We start from the raw sequence: 6769 nt of genomic DNA, 5'->3' as shown, positions 1-6769 counted from the left end.
TCTGCAAGGGAAACCTTCAAACACTAATTGGTAGTTGCAGGTAATTAAAGTAATTTACTCAGATTATAAAGAAATTTCTTCAGAGTGATTAAGCAACTCTGGCTGTGTATGGTTGTTGGTAATCACTTCCCCAGGGGGATTAGTGCGCTTGGCAGCGCGGGATAGGGACGCTCACAGCCCATGGGTCCCGGAGCCGGCAATGGTGGAGGTGAGGGCGCGTGGGGTGGGGGTGGGGGGAGGCAGCTGGCACAGGCTGCTGGTGCTAAGGGGGCGGGCTACTGAGACTCACCGTGGGAGACTAAGATTGGATCTGCGCGAACGTGGGGCTCCACGCATTACCAGGCCCCCTCCGAGGCTCAGGTGCACGCGCACACAGATGCACGTGCAGACATTTTCACACGGCTGCTCTATACACAAATACGCACACGTGCACGCGCACGCCGTCAGCGCCAGCCCCGCCCCCTGGCATGCGTGCTGGAGGCTCCTCCCCAGATGCTGGGAGAGAGTGGGGCAATCAGGCCTCTATCAAAGGCGCATCCTGTATCAATTACACACACCTGGGCATCTACACCCCTGTCAGTTCACAGGCACAGACACTGGAATCGGCACCAGCAGCCACACACAGACACACCCAGATGCTGGAGAGTTTATGTCACATGCTTACAATTGCACACACACACAGACTCTGAGTATGCCCAGGGATGGACATGGATTTACAAAAAAAACACGCATGCATAGACACACGGCCACATGTGGACAGACACATGAATGCAATCATACATGCAGCTGGACATCTAGTTTGGCCCAGACGGAGCCTCAAATGCTCATACCCAGAACGTGTACAGACCCAGGGCCTCATGCTCAATTGCAAATTAACTGAGGCGCCCAGCCATCACGCACGCACGCACGTGCACACAGAACCACACCTAGACAGGATTCGCACACACCATGCCCCACACCTGCCAGCTGTCCCCAGCCGCTCAGGGTCCTCGAAGGGGGTGAATCTGAGCCTGTGTGTTCCTCAGAGCACTGCTGTTCAGGTCAAGCCAGGTAAACTGGGGACAGATTGGAGGGGGACAGAGACAGGGGCCTGGGCTGCCGAGCTAGGGCTTGGCTGGGACAAGGGCTGAGGAGCTCTCCGTGGCAGGAGGGTGTAGGTCACAGCCACAGGCTCCAGTCCCTGATGCCACTTTGGAGCTGTGTGACCTTTGCCAAGTGCCTTGACATTTCTGATGCTTTGTACCCCCGTCTGCACGATGAGGCTGGTCACGTCGCCTTCCTCCGAGGCAGCCGTTGTCAAGAGCATGACATCAAGTGACCCATGGGGCAGCAGTGTTCACAGCGTTGGCAGCACGGATGGGAATGCCCTTCCTGTGAACCCGAGTTGGCCCTGGCAGCTCCTCTGAGGCTCGCTCCTGAGCCCAGACCACTGGCCCTGAAGGTTGCACTTAGAAAACAGCGAGTCAGAGGTTCTCGGACTCCGCAGTCGCGAGGTGCACAGCCGGACAGGAGCGACGTCGGAAGCGCCGGATCTTTTTCACGATGTCTATGCAAGGCGGAGGACCTAACGCCTCCGCTTGGGTTGGCAGCGCCTCGAGCTCTGGGGCAGAGGCCGTCGGAGGAACCCGGGCGAAAAGGTCAGGGAGGTAACAGCGGCGGCAGAGGAGGTTCCTGGAGCGAGCCCTCCGGACGCGACATCGTGGTCGGTAGTCGCAGGGAATCGCCTCTCTGTTTCGGCTTGAAGAACGAGTTGGTCGGCGCAGTCATCGGTCGTGGTGGGTCAAAAATAAAAGAGATACAAAGTGCAACAAACACTAAAATACAGATAATAAAAGGAACACCTAACTCGGGAGTAAAAATTTTTGGCAGCAAGACGATGCAGACAAAAGCAAAAGCGGTAATAGATGACTTTGTTAAAAACCAAGAAAATTACAATCTAAGTCGCAAAAGCGATTTACTTCCGATTAAGAAAAACTTTTATATAGAATTCGAAAAAACAAGATCGATGACACAAGAAGAGATAGACACATGGAGGAAGGAAAATTTTTATGTAATGTGCGACGACCTGAAAGAAGGTGAAAAACGTCCTGTACCGAATCCTACCTGTTCATTTGAAGATGCCTTTGAAACTTTTCCTGAAGTAATGAAAAATATTGAAAAGGCAAGTTTTAAAAAGCCAACACCAATTCAGTCGCAAACTTGGCCGGTAGTTCTACAAGGAATAGATGTGATAGGGGTAGCCCAAACAGGAACCGGGAAAACACTGTCGTATTTGATGCCTGGATTTATTCATCTAGATTGTCAACCAGTTGGCAGGGAGAAAAGGAATGGCCCTGGCATGTGAGTCCTTACACCCACTCGGGAGTTGGCTCTGCAGGTGCAGGCCGAATGTTCTAAGTATTCACACAAAAATCTTAGAAGTGTTTGTATAGATGGTGGTGGAGATCGAGCAGCACAAATACAAGATGTTTCAAAAGGTGTTGACATCATAATCGCAACCCCTGGAAGGTTAAATGATCTACAGATGAATAACTTCATTAGACTCAAGAGTGTCACCTACTTGGTTTTAGACGAAGCTGATAAAATGTTGGATATGGGATTTGAACCCCAGATAATGAAGATTTTATTAGATGTTCGACCAGATAGGCAAACGATTATGACAAGTGCAACCTGGCCCTATGGTGTGCGTAGGCTTGCATAGTCATACTTGAAAGAACCAATGCTTGTGTATGTTGGAACTTTGGATCTAGTGGCTGTAAGTACAGTAAAACAAAATATAATCATTACCACGGAAGAAGAAAAACGAATCCATATACAAAGATTCCTGGAAAATATGTCACCGAAGGACAAAGTCATAGTATTTGTTAGTAGAAAAGTTGTGGCTGATCATTTGTCAAGTGACCTAGTCCTCTAGCACATATCAGTAGAGTCGCTGCATGGCAATAGAGAACAAAGTGATTGGGAGAAAGCGTTAAAGAACTTTGAAACAGGTAAAGTGAGGATATTAATTGCTACTGATTTAGCATCACGTGAATTGGATGTCCACGATATCACTCATGTCTATAATTACGACTTTCCGAGGAACATTGAAGAATATGTACACAGAGTAGGACGCACTGGAAGAGCAGGAAACACAGGGGTATCAATCACCCTCATCATGAGAAATGATTGGAGGATTGCCACTGAACTGATTCATATCCTGGAAAGAGCAAATCAGAATATCCCAGAGGAGCTTGTTGCAATGGCTGAGAGATACAATGCAAGCAAGTTGAAAAGAGAAATGGAAAAAAAAGGGACGACCTCAAGCAAAACCCAAAAAGTTTTATTAATGATGTCTTATTGAAAGGTGGCATTAGCCTAACAGACAAAATTTTAACCTACTAGGCTTTCAAATGCCTGCCTATATAAACTAGGCTTTTTGTTTATTATAATCAGTATTATCTAAGTCTTTAATTATTAGGTGTTAACAAGTTGCCTAAAATCTAATGTATATTCAGAATTAGAAGTACTAATTTCAAAGTTGAAAGTATTAAGCTGTACAGAAAGGTCATTATAGCACAAAAGTTGGTAGAGGTAAAAATTGGTAAAATGGCTTCTAAGAAACATAGTAATTTATCTGTGGTAAATACATATACCTCTGATACAGCAGTTCTAGGAATGTATTTTATAAATATGCTTGTTTAGGAGATTTAAAGCAATGTTTACACTGGCAGAAGAATGTAACATGTCTGGCAGGGGAGCTAGAAGAGCAAACTGCAGGTATAAAAGCAAAATGCACTAGAATGGGGGATTGAGCAAACATAAGAAACTTTTCTACTTCAAACTAGAAATGCTAGATGTAATATTTTCTTGATATGTTCCCAATGCTGGATGATGGATGAGGGTTTGATTCGTATGTTGTGAAACATTTTCATAATAAAACCAAATTTCATAATTAAAAAAAAGAAAACTGCGAATCACCCTTTTGGCTTTGGCTTTGCCTCTTCCTTGCTGTGTAACCTTGGGGTGCCCCTTTCCCCTCTTTGTGCCTCAGTTTGCATCTCTGTTCCCGAACAGACCACGGATGACCCAGATGACCCATTAACTCCCTCGCAGGCTGACATTCCAGGGTCCAGGACGCGAAGGTGGTTAAGTGCAATTTCTGTTATTTGGCCCTCGGAGGGTCTCTGCCATTGATGGTGAGGACGGTTGGGGGTGGGAGCTGACCGTGAGGGTGCCTTGCTGGGTAATACAGGAGCCTGACGCTTAGGCATAGAAGACAGAGAGAATGGGAGTTACAGGCAATGGGCCACAGGACAAATGACAATGGCTGCCCCAGTTCCATTTCCTGTTCATGTTTCCCTTCTGTTCTTATGCTGGTGACATCTTCCCCCACCCCAACCTTTCTCGTTCCAGAGTAACCATACAATGGAATTTCTTCTTCATTTATTTCCATTTCATTTGAAAACGGGGGCTGGGGGCAGGATGGGTGGGAGTATCTCAAATACTTGGGCCATCCTCTGTTGCCTCCCAGGCACATGATCAGGAAGCTGGATTGGAAGCAGAGTTGCGGCTGGTGCCGCGGCTCACTAGGGTAATCCTCCGCCTTGCGGCGCCAGCACACCGGGTTCTAGTCCCGGTAGGGGCGCCGGATTCTGTCCCAGTTGCCCCTCTTCCAGGCCAGCTCTCTGCTGTGGCCAGGGAGTGCAGTGGAGGATGGCCCGAGTACTTGGGCCCTGCACCCCATGGGAGACCAGGATAAGTACCTGCTCCTGCCATCGGATCAGCACGGTGCACTGGCCACGGTGTGCCGGCCACGGCGGCCATTGGAGGGTGAACCAACGGCAAAAGGAAGACCTTTCTCTCTGTCTCTCTCTCACTGTCCACTCTGCCTGTCAAAAAAAAAAAAGTGAGAAAAGAAAAAAAGAAAAAAATAAGGAAGCAGAGTTGCTGGGAATTGAACCACACATCTGATATTTCATACGGGCATTCCAAGTGGGCGACTCAACCACCAGGCCAAGTGACTGCCTTCTATACAGTTTTCAAAACACACACACAAAGGGCCTTGAATCTGTTGCAGAGACAGCACCATGGTGATGATGGGAACAACTGCCCCTTCCCCACTGGGCAGGCGCCGAGCAGGTGGGGTGGTTGACGAGTAGCAAGAGAGCTGAGCCCAGTGCCAGAAGGAAGGAAAGAAGCAAGCAAGCGGAGGCTCCCTCGAGGAACAAGTGGGCTCCAGAGTGTGCTGGGCCCTGGCACTATGGATTTCCAGCTCTTGCCCCTCCCCCCAAGGGCCCAGCTTGCCTCACTCCCTCATTCTTCATTTGGCCATGTCAGTTCAAACACTGAGTACCCGGGTGCGTGGTACCATCTCTGGGCCCTGGTGCATATGCGCTCTTTTTATTTTTTTGAAAGATTCATTTATTCGAGAGGCAGAGTTACAGAGAGAGAGAGAGAGAGTCAGAAAGACACAGAGACAGACGCAGAGAGAGGTCTTTGATCAGCTGATTCACTCCTCAAATGGCCGTAACGGCCAGAGCTGGGCGTATCCTAAGCCAGGAGCCAGGATCTTCTTCTGGGTCTCTCCCACATGGGTGCAGGGGTTCAAGCACCTGGGCCATCTTCTACTACTTTCCCAGGCCATCAGCAGAGAGCCGGATTGGAAGAGGAGCAGCTGGGACTCGAACTAGCGCCTATATAGGATGTGGGTACTGCATGCGGAGGTTTAGCCTACTACTCCACAGTGCTGGCCCCGCATCTGTACTCTTGTCTCAGCCTCTCAGTAGCTGCATGAGGGGGAAGGACAGGCCTCCTGGTGTCTCAGGAGGCACTACCTTGACACTGGCAGAGCCCAGTAGGCCCAGGGGAGCTTCACCATGAATGAGACCAGACCCATTCTCACTGAAGGGACTCTGAGCCTGGGTCCCTTTCATTTGCTATCTTTGGAGTCCAATAGGACTCAGGCGTAGATGCCTTGGTGTCTGGCCTTGGAACCTCGAGGGTTAAGGGTGTTTGGGTCTCAAGGAACTTTACCATGGTGGCCTGGCCTGGCACAGCAGCCATGCCTGTAATAAATGCCAGGGGATTGGTAAGCTCCTACCCACTTCTCTCGTCCACCAGCAGCCGTGGCACTGCTCTCCTTGGATGCTAAGGTGTGTGAAGCAATGGAAGGCACTGACTTAGGGGCCAGAGCTAGGCTGAAACCCTGGTCCTGCCATTTGCTGTTTGTCTCATTCATAAAATGGGTATAGTAGCCTCTCAAAGTCTTTCCCAAAAGGCTGAATGAGATTCATGAATCAGAAGCACCTGACATCTGTAGTCGGCCTTCAAGAGGAAATAGTTCTCCCACGGTAATAGTTCTCCCACGGTATTTTAGAACTCCCGGTCCAAGGAGGCCCAAAATCTCTCTCCCTGAACTTCGCAAGGCCCTCTTCCTCTGTGTCTCATACCCAAGTCCGGCCTGGCACTGCTTCTCCTGGGCCTTCTTATTCCTTGAGCCTCACGAGAATAAGGGGTCACCGCGTCTTTGGCTCCCAAAGGAAGCTTTTAGCCCGTTGCAGCTGCAATGGAAGGTAACGTGCGCTATGAACTTTCCAGAGAGGATGCCGTGCCCTCAAATCATGGACTCCTCCAGGTCAGAAACCTCAGTCTGTGCAGTTCTCGTCTGCTCCTTCTTATCCTTCTGTCAGGGAGAAGGGAACAGCTGGTTCCCATCCTCCGAGTAATAAGCCTGCCGTGCAAATCGTTTTCCAAAATCATTAGGCCACAAAGATTCTATTCAGCTGCA

The 6769-nt window shown here is 49.3% G+C and overlaps 1 pseudogene across 1 annotated transcript; it reads left to right on the top strand.

The window, feature by feature from the left end:
• The first annotated feature begins 296 nt into the window (after positions 1-296).
• Positions 297-3884, top strand: LOC100343343 (putative ATP-dependent RNA helicase DDX43 pseudogene; annotated as a pseudogene). Its single transcript, XR_016227668.1, has one exon. The product of XR_016227668.1 is annotated as a putative ATP-dependent RNA helicase DDX43 pseudogene (transcript).
• Positions 3885-6769: the final 2885 nt, after the last annotated feature.

This window comes from Oryctolagus cuniculus, chromosome X (assembly GCF_051225735.1).
Source record: "Oryctolagus cuniculus isolate XC-2025 breed Fujian yellow rabbit chromosome X, ASM5122573v1, whole genome shotgun sequence".
Classification (NCBI taxonomy): Eukaryota; Metazoa; Chordata; class Mammalia; order Lagomorpha; family Leporidae; genus Oryctolagus; species Oryctolagus cuniculus.
The sequence above is the reverse complement of the archived record's forward strand: the minus strand, read 5'-3'. Positions and strand labels throughout refer to the sequence as shown.